The following is a 14,187-nucleotide window of genomic DNA, read 5'->3' as shown; positions in this document are numbered from 1 at the left end:
TATCACATATGGGTACTAATGTATGTAATTTGGGAAAGCTTAAATAATCACAGGAACCTATTAAATGTGCCCGTATTGACAAAAAAGATATAGCAGGCGAGTAACAGGCAAAACGAAAATAAAACCCAAGCATCAAAAATATTATGCACACGTGGCGATAATTTATTCCAACATGCTGGAAATTGCTAATAATATTTATGCACGAAACCTAATAATATGGTTACTCGACCTTCGTCCAAATTGTTTCGGTGCCTAGTCGAAATAATTCTAATATGGGCTTTTGGGGACTGATGCTATGCAGTAGGTAATGAAAATCAATTATACACCGCCAAAAGTATAATTCATTCATTTATTTAATTTGATTATGTGGTAATTAAGTATTAACAGATACGAAAAAGTTAATTCTGCCCGAACTAGATCCAATCGTCCAAAGTTTCTAGTTAAGTAGGGTAAACTATACTAATATCGGTCCGCCTCTAACGATTGACCTGGCCCCTCCAACTTTACTTAAAGGCAGCAGTCACGAGTGATAGCTTTCCTCGGAAAATAGGCACCAATGACTTTACCTACTTAAAAATGCAATAATTGGGTAGGATGGTTTTGAAATCGATAATAATTCACATTTTGCTGATACAATTAAAAGTAGCAATCATAGCGATACGCCGTAGCTAGTGTATTATCGGGTATTAGTGTATTATTAGTTATACTATTATAGCTAGTGTATAAGCTGGTTGCATCTGCCATAAATGGGACCAAAATTGTTTGAAAAACTTTTTCTACTTCTAAATATTTTAAGTTCTCCATGATTTTTTAGTATGTTATATTGAAACAAGGAAAAATTAAGCTTATAGGTTTTCGTTTTTTTTTTTTCAATTTCCAAAACAAAAATAAACTTCTTTATTTCAAAAAATCTAAACCTATAAATCTAGAATATCTTATGCTGAAGCGATCGACATTAAAATCAAAGTGATTTGTTAAGATTATTTAGTGGAAACCGTTTTCTCCCGAAATTGAATTCCTTAGAAAAATAACCGATATTTCATTAGATTCGAAAAGCTATTCTTTTCTCTCGAGTTAATTAATTACCTTGTGTTACGAAAATAACTACCAACATAAAAATAAATACATATAAGGACATTCTTACACAAATTGACTAAGTCCCACGGCAAGCTTAAGAAATCTTGTGTTGTACATATGCACTGTATTGTATCGTTTTCTATTTCATTTATGCAAAACATTACAATTATTCCGTTATTACGATAAGTAGTGATCAAGGTTTTTAAGGATAATAATCACCATAAAACTACATATGCCGTGGAGCCGTCTGAAATATTCTAAGCAATCAAATTTTAATTTATTATCTTCAATGAATTGAACTAAATTTAATAATAAATTATTAACTCACAAGGCTTGCAGAAATTTAGTGTACATACCTGCTTGTTGTTAACTTAAATATTATGATTCTGCTTTGTTGTAGACTTACACAATTAATTAAATTAGTTCGAATGTGCCTCTGTTCTCACTAGTTTAATTATAACGTTAAAATTACCTGATTTAAATGAAAAATAATGTTTATTATTTAGTTGTACTTATTTATGAGAAAATATTTAAAAATATCTGTCACGAACGGCAGTGTTACCAATATAAGCACTGAAACTCAGATTTTGAGTTAAATATATTATTTTTATAATGATAAAGTTATTTTTAAGCGTGTCTTTTTACGAAACTGCAACACTGGATTTATCTTTCGTTGGATATTATAAGTATACTACTTAGCCATTTATTTCATAAAGCTGAGACGATATATCACAAATATTTATGCTATATGAAAGTCATTAGAATGATACCTGTAACATTTATTTTTCACCCCAAGAAAATATTTGATAATTGTGGCGTAATAAGAAGCGCACTTTAAAATTAAATTGTCTTTGTTTTCAAAAATAAAGTATTATATTATTTTTTGACACACTTGCTCAAAACGACGTTTTGTTCCACCGATTTTTGGCTTATAATCCTAGATATTAAACACGCGTGCTTTTTCAGTATATTATAACACTCGTGCTTTTTCATTATATTATCCGACTGAGTTAAGAAGGTAACTGATTGAAACGGAGCCTTCTTAATTTGGTCGAGTAATATATTTTTTTTCACTGTCTTGACAAAAAAATCTAATTTAAAAGTTTTGTTTTTTCCTCGCAAGTGTGTTAAAAAACGTCGTATGAAACGCGTGTGCATTGGTCATTTACCCACATCGGCTTTCTTATTGCGCGCTCGCTTGCAGCTCGCGCGCACAATATCGCCTCGTGTGTAATGACCAACTTAGCATACTTGTATCATAATGTACTAATAATTGTTAGTAAGAATAATTATGTCAAAATGTATTTTCATTATTTTATTTTTGCTTTTATTTTGTCAGTGCCAGTTGCCAGTTTGCGTGGAATTCTGACATTTCCTGGTACGGTACTATAGAGTCTGCTCGGAAATGTCAGAATTCAACGGAATTAAAATTTTATGTATATGTTTTCCGTTTTCCCATAAATTATATGGTTGACTTCATATGGTTGGTTTGTTCCATAGCTAAGAATAACGTGACTGTTCCATGAACTGTTAAAATTTTACATTCTAAGAAGAGTTATTCATAGGTAGTACTTTGTACTACCTCCTCTCAGTTTTACGAAATAAATGGCTACTATACTTGTACTATCCAGCGAAAAATATAGTTGGTCAAGCAAAACGTGTCAGTAGAAAAAGGCAACACGGCGGCGGGCGGCTAGTAACACTACGTTGGAATTGTTCGAAAATCGCGTGTCGTTTATATCTTATCTGTGGAACTGTTTTGTTTACATTTAGATTTTGATCAAGTTTGTAATTGCGATTTTCAAACACTTTTTTCACATCATCATTGAAAAATATACAAATAAGAGTGTGCGTTTTCTCTAGCAAAATTTGATGAGAAATTAATACATTAACAGGTATAATTATGTTTGAGCGATATGTATATGTAAAATTGAAGTTATGCAGTGATAAGTGCAGTTTACTCTCAGTAACAAATCGAGTAACTAGTTAAATTCGAAATTGATATAAAGAAAACCGTTTAAACATCTTTCTTTTACATTACATTACCTGCTCCCTAATATATTCAAAGACTGCAAAGATTTTATATTGTTTCGCCAAACGAACATCAAAGAGAAGAAATCTTAAAATATTTGAAAAGTAAGTAAACATAGCAATTATAATAATAAACATAATGGTTATAACTTGCTATGTATTTACATATACACAATATCTGATTAGTTCTTATATAAGTTATGATTGTTACAGGTTTCTCACTCGTCCTTAAAAGGCAAGGCAAGAATCAAAAGTACCAAGTTTGTTGGCAAACTCTCTACTGAAGTTTATTGTAATTTGTATGGTTACTCTTACAACATCAACAGTGTATAAAAATTAAATAAACACCAAAATATCTGATGTACTTAATTTATTAAGTATTGTACAGCAAAATACCTATAAAATAACCTTATAAAAATTATGTAATCAAATCAAATCTTGGTAAAGTAGATATTTATATTTTGTTAGGTGTCTGAAAACACAAACCCACTTGTTGGCTGGAAAGTATCAAATTTCCCTGTCCTTCAGTACAAATTCAAAATTGTTTTTTTTTTATGATACAGAAGGCAAACGAGCAGACGGATCGCCTCATGGTAAGCGATTACCGCCACCCATGGACACCTGCAACATCAGAGGGGTTGTAAGAGCGTTGCCGGAATTTAAGATGGGAGTACGCTCTTTTCTTGAAGGTTTGAAGGTCGTATCGGTCCGGAAATACCGCAGACGACAGTTCATTCCACAGTTTAGCGGTGCGAGGTTGGAAGTTTGGAGAAGAAGAAGAAAAAAAAAGGTAATTTTATAGACAATATTTATCTTCGTTATTATGGATTATATTTGTGGAAAATTCTCTATAACATTTATGCTTGAAATTTATTCCCTTATTCATAAGCTATCGAATGGTTATTATTTTTTAAATGTGCGATAGGTAAATGGACAGATAATGGTACATTAACCAAGTGCAGTCGTGTTTGGCGCCATAAAACTTAGAAGAGCTGCATTTTTAAAAGGGTTGAGAAAAAACATCGGTATGGGGGGTGATTTGTTAATAAAATTAATCGTACTATACGTGGTTAACGGCTCCACTATGTGTGCACAAACACATTGTATATTTATCTACAAATATGTTTTTTTCTGGAATATGTATGTCCCTAAAAACCTCCCAGCTCAAACTAATTTTCCAATGTCCAAGAAGCAGTACTTTGAATACTAGAAAATATATAACAATTAAAAAATCTCTTATCGTTTTTCTTCGGTCTCTTCAATTACGTCAAATTTTCATTGGAGAGTTGACCTCCTGACCGCTGCCGGGCCGCCGCTGACAGTTACGTAATGGGCCCGCCGTTTGCCTAGTGCTGATTCGACGAAACACTCCCCGGGGAACGATTGGGTGCGTACAAACTGAAATTAATTTTGCTACTTATACAATGAATACTCAGCTGCTGAAATAAAAGAGACTATGATTACATTTACATATAGACTTTCAATTGAATTGGGAAATCATAACTAGTTGTACGAACTCTAACGGAGTGGATGAAGGTTCGTATAGTTTTTTTACGCCACGATGAGACCGACCTGTCTGGTAGTTACTTTACCCTTGCGTACTTTTTATTGAAGAATGCCATTTTGTGTGTACGTAGGAAAACACAGTCGGAGTGATGGCGGTAGGATATTATTTAATGAAATGAAATGAAATAATGAAATAAATGTTTATTCAAAGACAAACCTTAAAACTAAATCACAACTTCCGCCAAACCAGAGTATGGTTTGTTGGCAGACGAGGCTCCAAATAACATTAAGTGAAGGTTCTTTGTCTTATGTAGCTGGTAATATTCATATTCATTTTGAAACGTGTGCGATCAAGGGTACTTAGTTATTGACAATATCAATAGCTTCAGTACCGAGTAAGCATAATGTATTTATATCTACAAGTTCGTGCAAAATCCGACCATAATTTATGGTTAGATCTTGTAGTCTGTCAAACGTCTACGACTCCTATAATGTTAAGTTTTATTAGGATGCTTTTAAAACTTCTATAAAGCGTATTATTGGTCGATCCTGTAAAATTGAGATACTTAAAACTTCTTCTGCTTGACGAGCACAGGCTGGCGCGTAAGTAATTACAATTTAGAACTCGCGATATCTTTGTCGGAGAAATACTTCATTTCGTTTCATTACGATTTTCTAAGGCAGTATATAATTACGAAAACTTATGCCTTTATGTTCTATCCTAGAAAATAATGAAGATGTATCTAAAAAGTCTTAACTATTGAAAAATTAGGGCGTTCACCCTTAATCCATTGAAAGAAGGTGGAAAAATATTACCTACGCATACCTAGAGGCTCGGGACGTATACATCGTTTTTAGTGTTCCGTACAAAACTTTGTTCACGAAACACTTATTTTAGTCGAATATTGCTTTCGGTTGTAACAGCACGACATTTTATATAAATAATTATTGATTAAAGTCGTATTAAGCCGCATTATATCTCTATTATTAAAAATTATTTTAATTACGTTGGTTCTCCTTTTAGGAAACGCTATCCCATCAAAAACATTTTATGTAAAATGTTGCCAAGACGAAACCATAAGGCTCGCACTATCAAAAAGTTATCAGTGAGCCATATATTTTGACGAAGGTGTAAAGTTTGTGAAGAGTTACAAGCTTGTCTACAAGAGATCAGGCGTACAACCGCGAAAACCAGATTTCGCAAATTGCGGGGATCTTTCTCTTTTACTCTCACTAAGACGTAATTAGAGTGACAGAGAAAAATGCCCGCAATTGACGAACTTCGATTTTCACGGTTGTAGGCCTGATCTCTTGTAGACAAGCTTTTAACTCTTCACAAACTTTACACCTTCGTCAAAATATATGGCTTGGCCGTTTCGCTACCGTCAAATGGGCGTAAGGTGAAAAAACTCAACTCACTTTTCATTATTTTTTATTATACAATAAATACTCGTTGTAGTAACGAAACGGCCAAGCCACATATTTTGAACAACTCAAATTTGCATCAGATTAATTTGCCCCACATGTGGATGAAATGCAACTGTCTCATTCATATTTAAACAATTAAGAGGGCCTTTTACCACCTGGTATAGTGAAAATGAAATTGCTCATTCGCTTGTGAGATGTGAATTTGTGAAAATCTTGGGCCCCGATGAAAATAAAATCAGTTGTAAAATCATAACATGTAATTCTATATGTACCTATTTGTTGTACTCAATTACCTACCTGCCCTAACTTTTTAGAATCCAACCTATTAAAACTTCGGTACCACAAATTGGGCCATAACTCAATTTATTCTCGTTTATAGTATTTGTTTCGCATCATATGATCAATGTAAAGCAGAACATCTGAGACGCGAGGCTATAGGTACGCATTATACAGGTACGCGGTCGGGGGAGGCCGGGTGGATTTGGCTAAATAGGGATGAGTCTAATAACAAGGATCCGGCCGGAAAATGCGTGTGACAGCCACGAGGCGAAGCATTCTTTTATAATAAATCAAGGTGATTTGTAATCTAGATAAGCTATTGTCTCAATTGTGAATTCTAAATAATGCAATTTACGTTTCATGGACACAATCACCTGATAGACAATAGACAGGAAATGCGTTTCACACGCGAGCTTACCTAATTTAGTAGGCTTAATTTTCTAAATTAAGGTTAAGCAGGTTTGTCATTAATTTGGTTTTACGGTGACAATAGAAATATATACGTGTACACAATCTGTGAAAATGTCAACTGTCTAGGTAAGTATGTACGGTTTATGAATACAGTACGGTTCACATGCGGATAACGGAGAGTTCAGAGCCCCTAGTGTAAATTTATTCGATTCCGTAACGTGACGTAGGTACGCGTTTGCGTTATTAAGTCTCATTTTGTATGGGCTTTAGAAACGGCGCGCCAAGCGGAACGTTTCGGAAACTCAAAATCCCATAAAAAATTAGACTTAACGCAAACGCGTACGTCACGTTACGCCATTGAATAATTTTACACTAGGGGTACTGTTTGGCACTCTTCTGGAAGAAAACCCTAAAATACTAATTTTATTAGGAACTATCTTGTTTCGGAAGTACCTAGCTTGTGCCTGATTGTACTTATTGTAAGATAAATAAAAACAAACGATACGCCAGTGTCAGTTTTTCGTTTCCGGAAGAAATTCCGAATATTCGCGTAGACCCTTTTCCCATTATGTCGTTGAAATTATTTATTATTATTATTATTTATTAAATTAAGTATTTATATTGCCGTTGATTTATCTTCCGTGACGTCAACTATGGCTAATCAAGAACCCGAGGTTTGTCATTTTTCGACAAAGGTTACCATACGAGGTAAGTCCCGCCCAGCATGTCACATCACTAGCGGGGGAGTATACGAGGCGCTCGTAGTACAGTAGGCACCGGAGGCCTGGCCGGACGCGCCCGCCCGTTCGCGCCCGAGATTCAAGCTTCGGCAAACTTTTACAAAATTATGTGCTACTTTTTTGTGAACCGGTGAAAAACAAATTAGAAGTAAATAGTTTTCACTCGGTGATGGTCCGTAAAAACTGAAACAGCGAAAGAAGATCAGAGGTGAGACAGTGACATTTAGTTTTTACTTTACAAAAGTTTGCGAAGGCCATGCGAATTTTATGACACTATGAAATTTTATTAGTCTGCTTTACCTACTCAAATACTTATATTTATACATCTTTAGAGCTGATATGCTTTGGGTCGGATTAACAAGATTCAAAGCTGTTTTATTTAAATGAAATACTAATTTGCCGAGCCGCATATTTTTTCCCGTCATTTATTTTATCTTTCACTATTGTTACATTTTTTCTTGTTCAAGTTTATAAGCAGGGAACCGATTTTTGAATTTCGTGCGCTCGACTTCGTCACTCGAAACTCTGTGGAAAACGGCGGAATGCTATTCTTGAAATACGAGTGATAGAAATAGGGAATAAAGTGGTATTGCCCACTCGTTTTCAATATATTAGTATACAACAATATTCAACGAAATACACGAAATCCAGCGGTTGAAATTCAAAAATCACCCTCCAGTATCGGCTTAAAAATAAAAATAAAGTAGGTAAGTTTTATATTAGTATTTTAATAACAACTTGTGACATGACGATGATGGGCATAAACACAAGAGTTAGAGCATTATCTTCGAAGTGTGCATAAATTTTAATAGATTTTAATAACAAACATATAATTGAGTTACTCATTTGTGATTCATACTCTGTCTGTCTGTTACCGCTTAGACTTCATGCTTCCCACTTAAAGGAGGAAGGACAAAGGATAGTTTCTATCAATCATCATCATCATTCTACTCAGACGAAGTCGTGGGCAGAAGCTAGAACAATATACATGCCAATAATATAGCTTGCAAAGCGAGTTTTATAACTTATGCCCGTGAACATTCACGAAACGCTTAGGGCGTCGTGTAACAGGTGGATCGAATGAGATGCTTATGTAGAGATCGTGGGCCTGCTCGTACATACATACCACTGCAACGGTTTATGTAGTTTATATTGTTTTTTCCCGCATGAATCTGTTTCACACTTTTTTTAAATTTGGTATTTTTGATTGCTGAGGATGTCTTTCAAAAATATCGCCAAAAATACTAAGGTGTTATATATTTACGTATATTTCTAATAATTGTTTCTGACGAAACCTTATTAAATGCGCACTATAAAGTTGTGTCACAGAGAGAGAGTGCCACGAATGTATTATACTATAAATTGACTGAGGAGTGTGTAATATAGGTACAATATAACACAATAAATAAGAGATGGATAACTCACCTTACATTCTTCATAAGTAGCAAACACATAATTTACAAAACGACTTATTGCCGTCCTTGTAGTTATGAACAGCCCCTTCAGAAGTTACCTATGCCATGTAATTTTAAAATATCTTTGAAACATAATTTAACCACAGAGTAATTACAGAAAGATTGAAAATACCTGCTAAAAATATGTACAGGTTGCCGCGTTCAGTACGGATCAAACGAAAGTCAATGACAGAGGAGATTAATAGATACCGATTGAACCCCTATGTAGGTACTCGTTCCTAGTGAAAATCAATCCGGGCCCATAACTGACAAACAAGTAATGCGTGATATGGCTGGTCTTCAGGCTATTATTTTTAAGGCCATATTCGATTTACGTTCATATTTTTGAAATATCCAAGTAACGTTAATGTTAAAGTTATATTAGCATGGTCAATATAAAATCTTCGGACTTCTTTATGTTCTGACATACTTAGTTGGGTCATAAGTTCTGTCACAAATGTTTTGGCTGATAAAATGTAATACAAAGCTTTTAATAAAAAAAAGTTTGCCATGAATTGAAAGCTTCTTTTATGCTGATCAAAACGTAATGTAATTAGTTTAAAATTCAGATCGCGTCTTAATTTACTACTTGTTTACTTTGGGATTGACGTTAGACGCAAATACGCGGCTGGATTGTGAAAAATTAAACTTTACCAAAGGGAGTAAAAACCAGTGTCACTTTAATAAAATAGGTACAATCGTTTATTTGTATGAACCTACTTTATTAGAACGTTATTTTATCACCTGCAATTAGTTTTCCGACAAGTCTGTACTTCAGCTAATATCGTTCAAACTTAGGGTATTTTTCAGTGATACGCAATTTTTTTTTCCTTCCTACGAGTACGTTTGGTAAAACACGTAGTTGTAGGTTGGCAATACCAATACACATGAATTATATATTTTAAGAAAGATAAAAGATTCAGCTTTAATTTATTGGTAGATTCGACCATATAAACAAGAAAAATAAATAACTAGGGATCAAACTCACTTTGAACAGGTCGCGTATTTTTTGCATGTTTTTATAACATTTTTCTGAATATTACATAGATTTGTGCAAAACTGAGACAGCAAATTAAGTTTAAATATAATGTAAGTAATTCAGCATTAAATAAGCTTTCAACCCATATATATATATGAATAATAAGGGATTAAACCTATAGCTGTTTTATAAGTCAAAACCTTTTTAACAGAACTTTTGACCCAACTAAGTAAATAATGCTGTAACATATAAAATTGAGGATTTCGTACTACTTGCCGCCCATTATTAAATACAGGTATAATAAATATTAATTTAAGTTTTTAATTATGATCAAAAAGTATTTATTACTTTATATACAACATAATTATTCAAGAGCAATAATTATTCGAATTAATTAGTAATTAATTAGTCCAAAATACTGCCCCGAATCGTATACTAACGTAACTTATTTAAAAGAATATAATTATATAATAATAGTAGACAGAGACACTTATCAAATGTGGAATTTGTATTACTAGCACCTGTTAACGAATCCAAATCACAGAAATAAAATTACTGTCTAACCAACTAGTAGCTGGCATAGCTCAGACACGTAACCATAATTAAAATAGGGGTGCCCGGTGGAAAAGCTCACACAGTCATTAATCACCTATTAATACTTACGCTGTGTACAAATTCAAGTCAATAATAAAGATTTTTCATAACTTTTACGGGCTGTGTTTACTTTTTAGAATGTGTACTACATGTGTAGGTGATAACTAAGTAGATTGTAATTTTGCAATTGTTTTTTTTTTACTATTAAAAGATTTATATTTATTATATATTTTTTTGTTACAGGCGTACTCTAAATTATAGGATATTAACTTGATCCATATCTAATCATGATCGAATATATATCCTTTAATAATGAGAAAAGAAATTATTTATTTACAATAACATTATTGGATGTATACAGATGATTAATATAACTAGCTTATATCTAAAATTGGCCGTTCAGGCATTGTACCAAGGATGCTGGCGGCATTTCTTCGTTGTATCGCAATACTGATACGTTGTGCGAGGAAGCCGCCAGCTCTTCGGTCACCAGTTACGTCAACCAGACGTTTCGCGATTGCTCCAAAAAACTTACATTTACAGTTTCAACGCCAAATGGTACAAAATGGTACTCTCTACCGAGGCTCTTAATGAGAAATGAAATAAAATGAGCTGAATACGCCTGTTAGTTGACGGCGGTGACTGATGGCGAATGACGGTTAAAACGACGTTAAAGTTTTTATTAAGCTTACTTTTATTAAGTAAAGCAAAAAGGTAGTTCTTATCTGTATTATTTCATTTATATTACATTGATGAAAATTAAAATGAATCATGACACTTGCTTGTTACACGTAAGCGATGCGGTCCGTGAATCCTAGATTTCAAACTTGGGCTGTAACGTTCGTACGAAATTAGGCAGAAGTTTTTTTTGTGACATAAAAACATTGTGTGCCGCGGGCGGTACAGGAATTATGAACTCGTATTTATTAAGCCCTCGCCTTTGGCTTCGGGCTTCAATTCATACTGGTTCGTGTAAATTCTTGTTTACCGCCCTTAATATACAAGGAGGTTACATGTGTCTACATGTCGATCTATCTACATAGATAACTTCATCTCTTCTTCCATACGTTTGTCCCGGCTTATGGGAGCCTGGGGTCCGCTTGGCAACTAAGTTTAAGAATTGGCGTAGGCACTAGTTTTTACGTGTAACGAGCAAGTGACTGCCATCTAACCTTCCAACCCAGAGGGGAAATCAATTGATACACCGTACATAAGTTCCGAAACTCATCGGTACGAGCCGGGGTTAGAACCCACGACCTCCAGATTGAAAATCGCACGTTCTTACCGCTAGGCTACCAGCGCGTCTATCTATATAATTATACCGGTGATAAATATTAATAGTGGTGGTGGCAGAAAGCATAAAAAGGTCAAATACGGCGTTGTCTGAATAAAAGATTACCTTTGGCAGGATTTATCTTTGTGTTATTCAATAAGTGAAGCCACCCAAATTTGTGTTGCAGGTCGGCGATGTCTGAGGTTAATAATTGCTTAAGTTAGGTTCTAAGTCAAGCTTTGGTGCCATTTACTACTAAATCAAAGATGTAGACGTAGATTTCAACTAAATTGGTACAGTGTTTATTGATTCCTTGTACAAACTTCCACCTCCATTTTTACTTTTAAGAGATAATTTTTGGGAAAAAAAAGCGGCCAAGTGCGAGCCGGACTCGCCCATGAAGGGTTCCGTACCATTTATGACGTATTAAAAAAAATACTTACTAGATCTCGTTCAAACCAATTTTCGATGAAAGTTTGCATGGTAATGTACATTGTACATCATATATATTTTTTAGTTTTATCATTCTGTTATTTTAGAAGTTACAGCCCCTCCTGTAGGGACACATTTTACCACTTTGGAAATGTCTCTCGCGCAAACTATTCAATTTAGATGATATTAGAAACCTCAATATCATTTTTGAAGACCTATCAGAGTTTCAGTTCTAACTCCCAAAATTTATTGTTTTTTTTTAAGTACTTACTAGATCTCATTCAAACCAATTTTCGGTGGAAGTTTGCATGGTAATGTACATCATATATTTTGAAACCTCATTGTATCATTTTTGACCTATCCATATCTAGATACCCCACACGTATGGGTTTGATGAAAAAAAAATATTTGAGGTTCAGTTCTAAGTATGGGGAACCCCCAAAATGTATTTTTTTTTTGTGTAAAAATCTTAATGCGGTTCACAGAATACATCTACTTACCAAGTTTCACCAGTATAGTTCTTATTGTTTCGGAAAAAAGTGGCTGTGACATAAACGGACAGACAGACGGACATGACGAATCCATAAGGGTTCCGTTTTTTGCCATTTGGCTACGGAACCCTAAAAACGAGACTAAAACTACGAGTATCTTTATACCAATTTTCATCTAAATAGGTTTTTGCTTCATAATCTTGTCAATATGATACCATAAATTAATTCGGCATCCCCGGTTTATACGAAAACGATACTAAACTTGGCCTAGTAGCTTAAATGATATAGATATCAAGATAAATTGGAGACCCCTCCCCCCTCCTAAAAATCTCATCAAAAATCATGGTAACTCCACTTCTAAAATCCATGCTTGGGTTCTAAGGACCAATCTTATCATAGGAAATTTTTTGTTACGACACGCCGTATTTCATGAGTTGCACCGACGACTATCATAGATACTTACAAAGGCGAAGAGCATGTTTTATTTATAAGTTTGAATACAGTTGAGTATACGGCCAATTATAGATACTGTATATTTATTTAATTAAATTCATTAAAAAGTTTACTTACTATGAGAATGGGACAGTATGGATGTATGGAGTATGATAGAGTATGAGACGAAAATTATAAGTTGCGTCTGTTACGAGTAATAACAGTATTCGGTATTCCGAATGTGTCGATATTTGAGGTCGTCTTCATTATTAAATAGTAGGTACTCAGGCGAACATTGCTTAAGAGCCCTTAATCCTTGGAGCGTTCTCCGATTTCACGAAATAACGCTCGATAGATGGCGTTGGCGCTCGGTACGCGAGCGCCGGCAACGCGACGCGCGTTTCAATGCAGACTAGAATAATCTTGATAGTTTTCAATATAATTTCAAGCAACATTAATTTTAGTGTTATATGATATCATATGGGCACTCTTTATTTTATTTTATATGCACAGTAGGTTTTTTTATGTACACTACTACTAAGTGTACAGACTACAGAGTGTACTATAACCCTTGCTCTTTATTCTGTCTCTTTCACACCAATGGAAAATGAAGAAGTTAGTAAATGACTGCAGGTATAAATAAAGTATATTAGTGCGATAGAGAGACAGATAGTGTTTCGTTGTCGTATCGTAAACGATTGGCATGTTGGCCACACACTTGCTTGGTGCCTAGCCAAAATACCAATCGTTTGCGTATATTAGTGCGATAGAGAGACAGTAGTGTTTCGTTGTCGTATCGTAAACGATTGGCATGTTGGCTACGCACCCATGATACCTAGCCAAGAAGCCAATCGATTGCGCATATTAGTGCGATAGAGAGACAGATAGTGTTTCCTTGTCGTATCGTAAACGTTTGGCATGTTGGCTACGCACCCATGCTGCCCAGCCAAGATGCCAATCGTTTGTGCATATTAGTACGAGAGAGAGACAGATAGTGTTTCGTTGTCGTATCGATTGGCATGGTGGCTACGCACCCATGCTGCCTAGTCAAGATGCCAAT

General features: G+C 34.6%; 1 protein-coding gene across 2 annotated transcripts in view; it reads left to right on the top strand.

Moving 5' to 3' along the window:
* Positions 1-1,504: 1,504 nt before the first annotated feature.
* LOC133529861 (uncharacterized) overlaps positions 1,505-14,187 on the top strand; it is a 141,549-nt gene continuing 128,866 nt past the window's right edge. For both annotated transcript variants that reach the window (XM_061867807.1, XM_061867686.1), the window contains exon 1: positions 1,505-7,680. The gene's annotated coding sequence lies outside the window, so the exon portion shown is untranslated. The remainder of the gene's footprint in view (positions 7,681-14,187) is intronic.

The sequence above is a fragment of the Cydia pomonella genome, chromosome 1 (assembly GCF_033807575.1).
Source record: "Cydia pomonella isolate Wapato2018A chromosome 1, ilCydPomo1, whole genome shotgun sequence".
NCBI lineage: Eukaryota > Metazoa > Arthropoda > Insecta > Lepidoptera > Tortricidae > Cydia > Cydia pomonella.
Note: the sequence above shows the minus strand (reverse complement) of the source record. Positions and strands in the feature narration are given on the sequence as shown.